Consider the following 15,792-nt stretch of genomic DNA (forward strand, 5'->3'; position numbering starts at 1 on the left):
CACAAAACATCCTAATTCATATTTAATGTGGGATAAAATGCCATAAATAAGTAAATAAATATAAACTTTTAATGTTGAGCACCTGATTCTCAAAGTGGACATATTCCAAACACTATAATGAAAATAAAATGATCTTTTCTACCTTTGTTGTCTGGTGACTTTGTTTTTCTGATTCTGCTGTTATCTGTCCTCAGTGCAGGTCAGGAAGTCATCCTCCTTAAATATCTCCCTGGCAACCCAGGACACCTCCAGCCAACCCTCCCCCCTCTCCCAGCAGTAAGATAAACAAACCATAAACCAATTTCTACAATTGGTTACACAAGGCTAGAGGGCTTTCACTGCAGCTCCTGCTGTGAGGATGAAGGTAAATCAACAATTTAAACCTCTCAGAGCACAGCAGGGGAGGCATGGAGGGGCAAAATGGAAAGATCGTCCAAGTACGAATTAGGGCGTTCTTACGATAACGTCCAAAAATAGACCTGTATAATGGAAAAATAGTGTGGGCGTTTTTCGATAATCGATTATCCCTGTAAGAAAACAATCAAATGACGAGCGCATAAGCGTGACTAGATTGGGCGCCCTAAGATGGTCGATTATTGCAGGTGCAAACGACCAAATCACGTGGTGTGTAAAATAATGTACATAGGTGTATCGCAAGTACAGTACATGTTGTTCAGGCCATCCAGGTACGGAAATATATGACGAACGCATATATGTGTCAACTACAGACATATCATGCTGCTCCACCCATACATTCATCATATGTGCCCATCTGAATGTGCGGATCTGCATGCACTGTACACCTACTGAACATGCAGTAAATGTATATTGTGTATATGTGAAAAGGGTCGGGTGGGGTGCGTCATACTCATCTATATAAGGCACGTTTCACACTCCTGCAGGCATGTGCACGTCAAAGACGTCTATGCTTACGAGGGCGTCCACGTGCTGATAGGGGCCATATATGGAATGGTCATCCATATATGGAGCTGTGCATGAAACGACGTCCCTCACGCAAGGTCGTCTATATAAGGCACTTCTTTTCCAACACGTGGAAAAATGGCACAACGCAGGGAGCCAAATTTTGGAGAAGAGGAGAGCCTGCTGCTTGTCTGGCTCTGCCTAAGGCACCGCCATCGCCTTTTCATCCAGCACCACCACCTGCCCCCCAGGCTGCAGGCCATGCGAGCCTGGTCCCGTATCCGGGAAAGGCTAGAAAGGTAAGGTTATGGCCCAACCCCCCTCCCCTCCTGTACCTACACATATAACAGCTCCGTCATCAATGTTACCAGCAGTAACTGGAGTGTCCATGCAAGGATCATGAGTAATATAGGAACATGCACAATCACTAATAATTTGTATGTTATTGAAACGACCACCATTCCCACATCCCTACAAGAATGTATTTCGTTAGGTTAGGTATGTGACTATGCTATTAGTGTTATGTGACAATTTCGTTAGTTATGTGAAGGCCACATTTTCCAACCCCTCTTTGCAGCCAGTGGGTTACAACGCCTCCGAATAGTGGAAGCATGAGACCAATGAAACCTATACCATACTTTATAACATGGTCATGATAACACATATAAAGTAGTTTAACAAGCATACATTATAATGTATACAAATGGTACTGTCTGGCCTCATGCCCACCTCTCTGGCATCATCTGCATAGGAACCAACTCGGTGGCTGCTGTGGGTGCTTCACCACCCCACCCCCAATATCAAATATGTATGGAGGGAGGGGTCATCTCCACTGGGGGTTCCACCCCCCAAAATGGAAAAAAGGTGGCTCCTATGATTCACTACCAATGGAGGTGCCCCCCCCCCCCCCAACACTGTAGACCCTCTCTCTCTGGTATGTGAATAGCAAATGAATGTGTGCAGAGGACAAAAAGGACCAACACCCCTGACCCCTGCTCTACAAACTTATATCTTACAGACGCTTTGGAGTCCACCGGGACCTCGAGTCCCTGCGGAGGCGGTTCCGCAGGGTGAGGCGGGAGAGGCCCGACGTCATCCGGGCGGTGCGAAGGCACCTCAGGGCTCGCCGTAAGTATTCAAAAACAGGACACCTGTATACAGATTACTACATACATTTCATGAATAAAGCAAATGTGTTGTACAATATCACTTCCCATGTGCCTAATAGCCACCTAGTAATACCATATCTGTCCCAGATCAAGGATGCAGGTTGCAGGGGTTCTCCCATGAGCGTGCTTGCAACGTCCGACCATCCCCCCGAGATGAATGAGATGATATGCCACACTTTACTATTCCCCTTATTGTGGTGGCTGATTACTGTGTCCTGGTACAGCTGCCTGAGGCCCTACTTTTACTGCATGTTATGGCCTAAATCACATAAAAGAATTGTGCTCAACACCCTTCCCACTGGCCCCCCCCCCCCCCCAATAACTCCTACAACAACTGCCCATCAACCCCTCGTTGCATCTCACAATGCAAACATGCTGGTCAGCAATGAATTTGGTATGGCAACATGTCCTGCGTGGTGTGTGTCAGAGGAGGGTCCAGGGTTCTGTTTCATGTCATCTGATGCAGCTCATTCCCCATGGGCATAGGCTACGCCTTACCACACCCTGCCCCATCCCCTGCCTCACGCCACCCAGCTACTGCACTATGCAAGCCATGGTGTATGCACTGATCTCAATCACACTCCTTTTACATACACAGGGCTCCACCAGCAGGAAGCTGAGCGGGAGGATGAGGAGGGCCACCACCTCCAGGAGGAGGAGGAGGAGCAGGAGGAGGAGGAGGAGCAGGAGGAGCAGGAGGAGGAACATCAAGAGGAGGGGCACCTGGATGAGGAGGAGGAGGAGCAGCCAGGCCAGGAGGCGGCCCACCAGGAGGACTCGGAGGACTCGGAGGAGGGAGTCCTCATCATAGATGAGGAGGACATTCATGAGGACCCCTCCCCACCTGCAGCGCCATCGCCTGGCCCACCTCCATCCCCTGGGCCAGCTTCCGTGTCCCCTGGCCCACCTCCATCCCCTGGGCCAGCTTCCGTGTCCCCTGCTGGCCCACCTCCATCCCCTGGGCCATCTTCTTCCGTGTCCCCTGGCCCACCTCCAGCCTTTGGGCCTGCCACTGTGGTGCGCCTCCTGCAGCAGCTGGTAGATGGCCAGCAGCAAATTATAGTTGGCCAGCAGCAACTTCTAGTTGGCCAGCACCAGCTGCTGCAGGAGGTGACAGCCCTACGGCAGGGCAATGAGCAGCTCCAGGGCCCACTAAGGGTACTGCTGGGGCTGCTCATTGCCCTGCTACAGAGGGCCTTACTAAGAGGGCGTGGCCACCCTTAATTTAAATAGGGGGGCCTGTTGGGGTTGTGCGTGTGGGGGGAGGGAATTGTTGGGGTTGTGTGTGTGGGGGGAGGGAATTGTTGGGGTTGTGTGTGTGGGGGGAGGGAAATGTTGGGGTTGTGTGTGTGGGGGGAGGGAAATGTTGGGGGTTCTGTGGGGGGTGGGGGAGGGAATTGTTGGGGTGTGTGGGGAGTTGTGGGGGGGAGGAGGGCATTGTTGGGGCTTATTTTGTAGGGGTGGGGGTGGGGGGGAAATAAATGTTTCTGTTATTATAATATAACTATCAGGGTGTGTGTGTGTGTTTGTCTCCCTTGTGCATTACATATCACCAAATGGTGCTGTTGAGTTGAGAGGAAGGAGGCAGCAATATGCATAGCATTAAATGTGCTGTGTGAATGAGAAGGTGATGTATGTCTGAGAATGTTGGCCAGACAGAACGCCACCTGTTCATTCCAACCTGCATGGCCATATGTGCAGGGGGGTTGGGCCAGGGAGGCTGGATGGATATTTGTGTTCATGAATAAAAATGGCCAGCCAGCATCTCTCTCTCCCTTCCTCCCTCCCCTCCACCATACTGACCCACAATACAGAGTGCCATCAATAAGAGATTAATAGTGTACCACGTGTGATCTGCCAGGTACACACTTCCACATAACTCCAGGTACCACATACACAGTGTTTGCTGTCTGATGGACACATATCCGTACCCACAAGCCACATTGGTGTGGGGGGGGGGGGCCCAAGAAGGACCTACAAACAGCTGGCTCATATTTTCACATTGAATACATCAGCTATGGTATATAATGCTGAGGAGCAAAAGGGAAACAATGGGAAACCCAATAGATGGATGGTTACTTCATCACAGTTGCAATGTAATACTTGTGTTAGGGAAGGGCACAAAAAAATGGTGCTCATTATTTGCAGCTGTGATGACACTTTCTCCAGTAGTCCATCAAGGTGTGTTACATTCAAGTATTCTGGGTTTGTGTCAAACTTTGTCTCTGAAGTAAGTGACTTGCCTTAGGTGGGATTTGAACCAGCAACCTTATGATTATAAGGCTGGTGCTCTAACCACTAGGCCACAGCAGCCACCAGGTTTTAGCCACCACCAGTTACTTTGGGTTGGTACCTGTACACACACCCCTCTCCCTCACCACCACGTCATAGGCCTCAGTGGCACTACCTGTAGCCACCTCGATCATTTTGTCCAGGCTACCGATTAAAAACAATGTAATGTGCATGTTCCCTACCCTACTACCTATGGAGCAATTTAGGAAGGTGTTCCATAATGTGCTATACACATCCATTGCATTAATCATTCTCCCCTCCCCCGCCTATGGACCTTGAGAATGGGTGGCCACTTCATAAATGGGGACTGGGGTACACCACATAAACAAGGAAGATGGAAGCTACCGGGAACCAATACAGCACCTCCAACAGCTGGCCCACACCACTGAGGACCTGCCAACCCCACAGTACAGTGCACAGGAACCTGGTGAAAAGAGAGCTACCTAACATCTGACTCCAGACTACATACATACAGTGAATGCACACTCCTTGACTATGAGCACAAAGAGAAGAGGTGGCAGACAAATGAGAGCTTACCATGAACGTCTGTTTCAAGACTGTGTAGTGCGCCTTTTATCTTCTGGAACATTAGCTGCACATCTCCCTGATTGAAATGACCCTCACCGAGGGGTGTTTGATTTGGGCCGACTGTACTAAATTCGTGGCCCCCACACACTGCCTGCTACAACTAGGCAGAGAGAATGGGAGAAAGAAAGGGAGCATCAGGGGATGTGGAAGACAGGAAACGGAAGGCGTGGTGGCTGAGGGCCAACAATAATTTCCCCCCCCCCCTAAATACACAGGTGTACCCAAGCATACATTGCTAAACACATACCTTCATATAAGTGAGGGTAAAACCCTGTAACTGATTATTACGAACATCGGGCAAGGTCTAAGTGCAGGAAATGGCAGGTAAAATGGCAATGAAGAAAGGGAAGGCAGGTGGAGACCCCCATACTTATCTACTCATAATCGAAAGCATGTGTTCCTAATCGCTATCTGAGCTGGGCACGCTTAGGAATTATGTGTATAATTGAAAAAGTAGCGCCCAAATCAGAAACGCCTATTCCCCCGTCTCAATGGGCGTTCTTGGCGCCTATATAAACGCCCACTCCGTATTTTCCAAAACCCCATTGGTACAATGCCACCACGCATGCCGCCGACCCGGAAGGGTAATTTTCTCGAGGCAGAGGTGGAGCTCCTGGTGCAAGAAATTGTACAGCGGCACCGGAGTCTGTTTGCTCCCACAGGGCAGAGGCTGGCAGCAACAGTAAAGCAGCGGGAATGGGAGGCAGTACGGGACAGCCTGAATGCTGTCTTCCATGCTGGGAGAGACGTGGAGGACTGCAAGAGGAAGTGGCGGAAGCTGAGGAGGGATGTTCGCAGGAAGGCAGGGGCCAATCCCCCAGGCAATGACACTGCCAACCTTACACCAATGGAGCTGATGGTGTACTCCCTCCTACCCCAGGAGGGCATCCACGGGATTGGCTCCATGGACACCTCGGGCCAGGCTGAGGACTCAGGTAGGTGTTTCATTATGCAGTTGGGGTATCTGTTGTGCTGCACTACACGTGTGTTGGGGTCAGGGGGAGGGAGGTGAGGAGTGGGGGGCAGGAGGAGGGAGGTAGGTGTGGGGGGGGGGAGTATCTCTGGCTGTCTTTATGTATATTAACAGCCCACCTTTATGATGCTGTTGTGACCTGGTAACCCCTACTCCCTAGCTCTCTACCCTTACTCCCTATCCCAACCGTTGTCATTGGGTTTCCTCTTACCTGTCCTGTGTGCCCATATTTATTGAATTAATTGTAAGCTCTATTTGAGTAGTGGTAGTGGTCATGTGTGTTATAGGAGCAAGCAGACAGGGTGGACAGGGTGGGTGCTGTGTGTGTGAGCACCCCCAATAATGAGGAAAGATCATGTAGCTGTGCAGGGAGGAGGGTTGGTCACTGGGCTTAGCACCCCCAATACTACTTTCCAGTTGGCTCCTATGGGTGTGGGTAGGTTACTACTGTGGCAGAACTTTGGGGGCCGTCCTTCCCTACTACTCCTCTATTTTCCCATTACCAACCTGTGCCTAGTTCCTCCTGTGACCTCTGTGCTCTACTGAGTGTGGGCCACATGCATTCAACTGAAGGAGCCTGTAATGGGGGTCATAAAGCAGTTCTATGCAGTTTAGCAAGTCAGTAGTAACACAACACATGCTGCAATGTTGTTCAATTTAACATTTATACAACTAACAGCTTGAGCACAACGTTGTGAGTGGTGTCCTTCTCTTGGCTGCTCATCCACCACCTCTACCCAGCTGCCTGCGGGGCTCTCTCTTTCGTACCCGTCAATTCCATTCCTCCTCACCATCTCTTTGCTGGGTCATCAGGTTGGGGGACATACCAATGTATATGAATGCTGAAAGCCAAAAGTGGGTTATTTGCACCAACACTATTCCTCACTCTTGTGCTATACAGGTGAAGACTCGGAGGAGGCCGGCCCTAGTGGCCTGCAAGGCCAACGCCCTACACCATCCGTCCAGCCTGAACCTCCACAGCCTGCAGCACCAGCAGTCCAGCCTCCACCACCTGCACCAGCTATGCATCCTCTGCGTCCACCACCACCTGCACCAGCTGTCCAGCCTCTGCCACCACCACCTGCACCAGCTGTCCAGCCTCTGCCACCACCACCACCACCTGCACCAGCTGTCCAGCCACCACCACCACCTGCACCAGCTGTCCAGCCTCTGCCACCACCACCACCACCTGCACCAGCAGAGGCCGCACCTCCAGCACCGGAGGACTTTGTTGAGGAGGAGGAGGAGGAGGGCCCAGCTCCCCGCCAGAGGCCATCTGGCCAAAGGAGGCAACTCCTGCGGCTGGCCACGGAGCTACTCCGCCACAACGTGCGCTTGGAGGAGTACCGGCAGCAGAAACTGGAGCTGCAGCGCCAAGCACTGGAGGCACAGCAGCGAGCACACCAGGAACTCCTCCAGGCGCACCGTGAAGGCCACCAGGAGGTGCTCCAGCAACTGAGACGGCTGGAGCAGAGCATCCAACACCTGCGCCCTCAGGGCACCGCGCCTACTCCAGCCCCCGTGCTGCTGGAGCAGCCCCTGCCATCAACATCCTCCTCCACTGACCACCAGCAACCACCAGCTAAGAGGTGGGCATTGCGCTCCTCAGCCTCCGCACCCACTCCTGCAGCACCCGCGAAATCTGCTCCCATTCTGGGTCCTGTGGCCAGACCACTAGAAGCAAGAAGGTGGCCCGATTTCCACGGTGCAGCCGAAGCCGCAGGCTGCCGTGGGGATACGGAGGAGGACACTGGGAGCAGCAGCTCAGAAGAGACTTCCCATGCAGCACCAGCTGCAAAGGAAGGGCGTGGGAGGGGTAGGAGGGGACGGGGGAAGGGAAGGGGAAAATGATGGGACATGCTGTAGGGTGAGGGTTGGTGGGAGGGGGGTGGGTGTGGGAGGGGGGTGGTGGTGGTGGTGGTGGGGTTGACCAAACACATATGCACTGTATGTACAAAATAAATGTTCACTTACATTCACCTAAAACTTGTTTCAATGAGTCTTTGTCTTGCTCTTACGCCAAGCTGGTAGGCATTGAGCTCTGCTCTGTGGGCTGGGGGTGGAGGGGGCTCCTCTTCCAGCTCATCTGGGGCCTCTTCTGGTGGTGGCTGTGGCTCCTCTGGGAGAGGCTGTCCTCTGCGCTGGGCCAAATTGTGTAACATACAGCACGCCACAAAGATCTTGGCCACCTTTTCTGGACTGTAGAGCAGCTCTCCTCCAGACCGGTCCAGACAGCGGAAGCGGTTTTTCAATAAACCAAAGGTGCGCTCAATGATCCCCCGGGTGCTGCGATGTTTCCTGTTGTAGGTTTCTTCTGGCCCTGGTTGTGGGTGGATCAGGGGGGTCATGAGCCATGTCCTCTGCGGGTAGCCTCGGTCACCTTTGCAGAAAAGCAGAATGAGATAGATGAGTGTGTATCGCTTGGAGCAGGTACAGGGGGGGCGGGGGGATTTGGATAGTGGGTTGTGGTGGAGGAAGCCAGGGCGGAGGGTTGCCCAGTGGAGGAGGTCTAGTATGGGTGGTACATGCATGTTGCACTTACCTAGTAGCCATCCACCAATGAACTCCCCTCGCTGGAACCTGCGGAAGATGCCCGAGTGCTGTAGGATGTAGGCATCGTGGCTGGAGCCGGGGTACCTGGCACACACGTCTAATATCTCCCCCTGGGCATCACATACAACTTGCATGTTCATAGAATGAAATGCCTTCCTATTTCTGTAGGTGGCTTCGTGTGCCCGGGGGGGTCTGAGGGCTACGTGTGTGCAGTCTATCACACCGATGACCGAGGGGAATCTAGCAACAGCATAGAAGGCGGCCATGTTGTTGTGCAGGGCCTGGGGGGTGGTGGGGAAAGTGATGTAGTGTGAGGTGTGAGTTATGAAGGCATCCAGGAACTGGGTGAGACAGTGTGAAATAGAAGCCTGGGTGAGGCCTGTGTTAGCAGCTAATACGGATTGAAAACTGCCAGTGGCCAGGACAGAGAGAGCGGAAGTGATTTTGAGGTGGGCAGGGATGGGGTTACTCCTACGTGTCTGGGGCTGAAGGAGGGGTGTCAGCTGCTCACACAGCTGACGAATGGTGGCCCTATCAAACCTGAACCTTGTTAGACACTGCTGGTCAGTGAGTTGTAGGAAGGTGGTGCGGGGCCTAAACACTCGGGGCCGTGAATACCTCCTGCGGTGGGTGGCCTCTTCGTGTAGCATGCATGCCACAAGTGCATTAAGTGCATCCATATCCCCACCACCAGTGCAAGTATTAGGACTAGTAGTCAAACAAACAGCAACACACACAGATCTGTCACTTCCAGCCACCACGCCCTCTGGCCACTCACTCGCCAAACAGTACAGGAACACAGAGACAAACGGAGGTCAGGGAATAGAGTATACACGTGGGAAGAGTGAATGGGGAGGGATAGGGGGAGGGGAAGGGGGCGATGGAGCAAAGGAGTAGGAGTAAGGAACGGTGAAAGGGTAAGACACAAAAAGAGGCAGGGCACACAGACGACCGTCACAGGTACTGAACACGCTCGGCTTTCTCTCTGCAACCACCACTTCAGCTCTTCCACCAACTGTATCGCCACTCTCCAACTACACACAATCGCTAATGGGTCTAAAGACGCTTTCCCCCTTGCTCTGGTCGCTTTTATTTCGGGTCCATCATATTACGCCCATCTTCCCGCCCAGCCAGAGCCCTTTCGCTATTCGTTATATGTTATACCCGTCCACGTCGTATCACCACCCCTAACACGCCCCCGACACGCCTCTTATTTGGACGTTTTTACGTCCACGTACGAGCGACACGGACGCACTGAAACATTGCTTTCAATTATATGGATTTACTCGTTTTTGTGAGATTAACGTCCATCTCCCGATTTAGGTCGACTCTTGGGCATTTTTTTCGTTCGATTATAAGCAGGTTAGCCTGTCCAAGCCTCTTATACCGGGCGCCTATGTGTACTGTATAAATAATATGTTTATTTTATGGTTTCTTGCTTTCCAGCCCTTTAGTAGAACTTAATTATCATAGGATCAGAAAGACAGGGCTGGAAGTGACCTTCAGAGGTCATCAAATTTCCTTCCTGCCTCCCAGGCAGGATACCCTGGCCCTAAACTGATTTGCCTTTAACATCCTTCAGTGACTAATATTCCATGACTTCTCTATGCAGCTTCTTCCAAGCTTCATTAATGTTATTAGAAAGTTCTACCAGAATTTCCTGCATTGCACTTATTTATTTGGATTTTGCTCACACTTTTTTCAGTAGTAGCTCAAGGTAAGTTACATTCAGGTACTTGGGTCATTCAGATGCTGTTTACAGACTCTTACCTGTTCAGTTGCTTAGGAACCATTTCCTATAGGTAACCTACCAAGGTGGAAAAAAGTCGAGTAGATTTGCAAATATCCATAGACATGACACAGGATACACTGGACCAGTTAGCCACTATGATATAACCAGATTCTCCTACTTTTCTGTACATAACAAGAAGGGCATCCCTCAGGATAAGGGGAAAAACATGGAGTACTCTGCCCCCAGAAACACATCCAATTAGGTCAGCCAAATTTATGCACATACAGGGTTTACGAGCTTATGATTAAGCTCATAATTTTAGTAGAGGCATTTATACACATTAAATGCTTTTAAAATCACATCCTTAATGAGCAAGATATCAAATTAACACTAAGAAAGAGTCAGAAAGTGCAGTTGTACATTTTTTTTATTTTCTGCACAACTCCCTGAAAACAAGGAGCAGAAGTTATACTTCATAGACAGTTTGTCCATTCACATAGACGACACAGCATGTTTATTAGCCGGCATTTCGGATGTACAATGTGTGCAGCCAGACAAGGCACTAAGCATGAGAGTCGCAGCCATGCTAGACTCTCCCACTCCCTAGGTAGAAGGCAAAAGTGGAATGCTGTGCTGGAGCCAGTGAGCCACTGCAGAAACAAAGGGGTTCGCAGTTTCCACAAAAATCAACGACAGAAGGAAGTGGAAAACACAACTTCAAGAGATCAATCTGAGACACCAGGGTGAGATGCTCCAGAAAAACTTTATTAGGACCCTACACGGTCCGTGTTTCGGCTTTTAAAAAAGCCTTCATCAGGGGTCGATCAGTGGGTGCACAAAGTATATACTGATTGACAGTGGAGCCAATGAAATATCGTCTCTAAATAAAATGAAGTATACTGCCTCGCACCAACAGATTCAATTTGACGATATTTCATGAAGGCTTTTTTAAAAGCCGAAACCCGGACCGTGTAGGGTCCTAATAAAGTTTTTCTGGAGCATCTCACCCTGGTGTCTCGGATTGATCTCTTGAAGTTGTGTTTTCCACTTCCTTCTGCCAGTGAGCCACTGCCACTAGTGAAGGATGCACTGCTTGAGAGCTGCCATCATATAAGAGGGGGGGGGGGGGGGCAAATTTCAGTTTTTGCCCAGGGTACCTATTAGCCTAGAGTCAGCTCTGGCATACATTATTTTCAGTATCACAGTTTTGCCAACGGCAACATTTCTTTCCAGCATGCCTCCTCCACCCAGAATGCATATTTGTCTTGATTTCTTGGTTGTTTCTTTAAAACAGAACACAATCATTTATCAGAAAAAGAAACTAAGACAGCAAATGAAGCCTTCTGTGAAAAGAACTCTAGAGCTAGATGCATGGTTTTGTACTTGCTAAATACCTGAGTTTGTTGGAATAGTAATATTTAGAGGTTGGAGTTGTATACAGAACTAGTCACTATACTCCAATAATTTCTGAGTGATTAAGATAATTCTAAGGAAAGTTCAGCTTCCATTTTTTTCCTTTTTCCCTTGTGCTAATGACATCTATGTAAATTTTGCCATTCCAATGTAAAATGTCTTAATGTCATTAACAATATCCTCCGAGTGGTTAAGGTACTTCTAAAGACAGCTGCCTGTTACCTTTTTTCCTTCGTCCCTTGTGTTAATGATGAACGACTATGTAACTTTTGCTGTTTCGTGTAAAATGTCTTCAAAGCTGCTGATGTAATTCCATTAAAGTTCTCTGTTTTGCTGTGAACCATGGTGAACCATTCAAGGGGATATGGAGGTATACAAACAATAAATTGACATTGATATTGGTACTGCAGATGTGCACTGTGTTCTTATAACCCAAAAAGAGAGGACAAGGTGACTCGTTCCTGAGATGTCTACTTAGTTCTCTAGTTTTTATTTTCAGGTAAACTGGTTATTTCCCTGTATGGCTCACAATCTAAGTTTGTACCTGAGGCAATGGAGGGCTAAGGGGGTCTTTTACTAAGACGTGCTCATGTGTTTAGTGTGTGCTAAAATTGTAGGTTCGCTAAATGTTAGAGACGCCAATGCATTCCTATGGGTTCCTGGGAAGAGTCAAGAAATGTAGACAAATCTAAATGATCTGGAGATTGGATAGTTTCTAGAGCTCTTCCCTTGTTAGTCACCCTAGAACTTCTAGGCAAATAATAGGACCTGCCTCTTTAGTCATGCCCCTTCAGGCACGTAATGTGGCAAGGATGCTAAGATATACCCGGGATGCAGGACCCCACACCGGGGCAAGCCGGAATAGGTGTCCACCTTAATGCCTGATGTCAAAAGGCAGTGGATAACACAATCTCTCTGGCTCTCAAACCAGCTGTGACATGGACACTAAGATATACCCAGGATGCAGGACCCCAAATCGGGGAAAGCTGGAACATGTGTCCACTTCAATGCCTGATGTAAAAAAGCAGTGGATAACATGATCTCTCCGGTTCTCTTTAATCTATTTATTAGTCCTCTCACTTTACTGATTCAGTCCCATGAAATTAGCACCTACTACTATGCAGATTGGTTCACTATACCGATCCTTTGTCCCCCGATCTTCTGCCTCTTCAACGATGTCTTGACAAAGTTGCCGATTGGCTGAATAATCATCATCTCATGTTAAACCCTGAAAAAAAATGGTACCCTGTTGGATCTCTCAACTATCTTGACTATTACTCCAATGGTTTTTGGTTGTTCAGTCCCTACTGTGTCCTCATTTAAATATTTGGGAGTAACCCTTGATTCTGCCCTCTCTTATGTTTCAACTATTTTTATTATAAAATAAATGCATAACAAAGACAAACTTGGTGGTACAATTGCAGTCTGTGCAACTCAGGAGAAGTTCAACATGTCATGAATCTCCAGAATATATGACCATAACAGTACTCTCTCCCATAAACATAACTAGAGCACCCTCTCCTGAGTGGAGCCCTACTTAACAACCCAAGATAAACCCCATCCTAGGTATTCCCCCCCCCCCCCCCGAAAAAAAGCAGCAACCCAATGCCTGCCCCTATCTAAATCCCCTCCCCCCAAAAGATTCTGCCCTCTCTTTTTCCCCAAACTTCTGCAGTTATGAAGTCAGGATTTTTAGCTCGTCAACATAGAGTACTTAGGAATTATTTGGATTTTGATTCTCTCTCTGTACTTTGGTTTATGCTTTCATCAATTCCCATTATGACTACTGTAATGCCATTTATGCTGGATTACCTATTAAACAATTGCAGACCCTTCAGAACACTGCAGCTCGCCTCACCTGTCACATGTGCAGACCATGCTGCTCCTCCTCTTTTAAAACGTCTTCATTGGCTTCCAGTTTCTGCGCGTATTGAATTTTAAATTCTTACCTTGATTTACAAAGCTTTGTATCACAGCAAACCAGATTATTTGGCTTCCCTTACTATTATTAAATTTTTCTTTTTGGGTTTTGCCGGGTTCTTGAAGCCTGGATTGGCCGCTGTCGGAGACAGGAAGCTGGGCTTGATGGACCATTGGTCTTTTCCCAGTATGGCAGTGCTTATGTTCCCTATTCTCCTTCTCATTTTCACTGATTATTGAATGATCATAGGCTGGTTCTTCCTTCTCGTTCTCAGGCAAAATGGGAATCTACTCATAAGATGGCTTTTTTCTTTTTGGCTCCTTCATTACCCTGCTCCCTGAGATCTAAGGGTTCCTATGTGAATTTCTGATCAGCTCTAAAAACATACTTGGCATTTAATCTCACCTGAATCATTCTGTTATTCACTATCTTTAGGGTGGATGCTGTGGGCAGGGTCATGCAGTGATCACAATCCAGCCTCCTATGTTAATCTTCCCATAGATTGTTTGGATGTGTTAACCTTGATATTGACTACTTGGTTGTGTTTGTCTGGTTTTATACTTTTCTGTTTTAATGGATTTATTTTCCTTTTTTATTTATTTAGGGGTACTTTTACAAAGGTGCACTGAAAAATGGCCTGCGGTAGTGTAGGCGCAGATTTAGGGCACGTGCAGAATCATTTTTTGGCGCACCTGTAAAAAAGGCCTTTTTTCTCCCCCGAAAATGGACGTGCGGCAAAATCAAAATTGCCGCGCGTCCATTTTGGGTCTGAGACCTTACCGCCAGCCATAGACCTAGTGGTAAAGAATTTGGGTGGTAATGACCTGCACATGTCCACTACACGCATCCGAAAATGAAAATTATTTTTCAGATGCGCGTAGCGGATGCGCGTCAAAATTGAAATTACTGCAACAGCCACACGGTAACCGGGCGGTAACCAATTTGGCGCATGTTGGGCCCGCATAGGTGCCTATGCGGCTTAGTAAAAGGGGCCTTTATTTTTTAATTGTGAACCGCTCTGATTTGTTATTCAAAAAGGGTGGTATACCAAGTATAATAAACAATAAGGAAGCTGATGTTGCAGCTCAGGAAAGGCGGGTTCCTAAGCCAATAATTTGGTTGTAGGGCAAGATTAGAGGTCAGCATCACCCAGGGACAAGGATGAAGGCACAACAGGAAGAGGTGTGAGCTGCTGCGGATGGCTGTGCTAATCGTGGCATCAGTCTGGCTGGCTCCTGGACAGCAGGCTGAGGCACCAGAGCGTGAATCAACACTACAAACTGTTTTGGGGACAGGTTCTTTGGGATGTACACCTAATAAAGCTGCAACCCTGTTTGCTAGGTTGGTATTGTGTGATTACTTATAAGGGTACCAGGTGGGGGAGAGGGAGCAGAGCTGCCTGAGTTATTATTTATTTATTTATTTAGCTTTTGTTCACACCTTTTTCAGTAGTAGCTCAAGGTGAGTTACATTCAGGTACTCTAGATATTTCTCTGTCCCAGGAGGGCTCACAATCTAAGTTATTGAGGTCATTGCTTGTGAGATCCTTATCAGAGTCCCCTGGTGGATGTCACTTTTATACCTACTGATTTTACATACAGCATAATGAGTGTGTTCCTGTAAGGAAACTGAAAAGAATTAAAAAAAAAAAGGAGTGTTCATACCTTAAGGTGCACAGCTCCATTATCAAAAGTGTTGTGTAAACAATAGAGACAGATCAAAAGGTTAGGTACAAGGCAAGAGGAAGCTATGCTTTGTTGGTTTTAAAATGATATAGACATAGAAGGGTGTATAAAAAAATAGCAAAATTAATTCAGCATCCAAACCATTTCGCAACATTAAATAGCTTCCCCTCTTCTTAACACCTGCTTTAAAATGAAAAGTTGTAAAACAAAGGTGGAGGATTGACAGGAATGAAATATTCTCACGGTTCATTTAGATCGGGGGGGGGGGGGGGGGGGGGGGGAGGAGGAGAGGAAACACAAAACCACTTCAGGCAACGTACCATAGGCGCTCACCAGTATCTGGCCTCTTACTTTGCATGCTTACTTATTTTTTTGAAAGCAGATATGTTTGGCTCACTCATATCCTTCCGTATACATTTTGCACGTGCATCATATGCACACGTGTGTGCATGTGTAGTTGCCTCTACCTATACGTACTACAGTTCAAACTACACACGTACCCGCTATTTCCGAAAGCCTAGTGCGGCGTGAAACATTTCGGATGG

This window comes from Microcaecilia unicolor, chromosome 8 (genome assembly GCF_901765095.1).
Source record: "Microcaecilia unicolor chromosome 8, aMicUni1.1, whole genome shotgun sequence".
In the NCBI taxonomy this organism is placed as follows: Eukaryota; Metazoa; Chordata; class Amphibia; order Gymnophiona; family Siphonopidae; genus Microcaecilia; species Microcaecilia unicolor.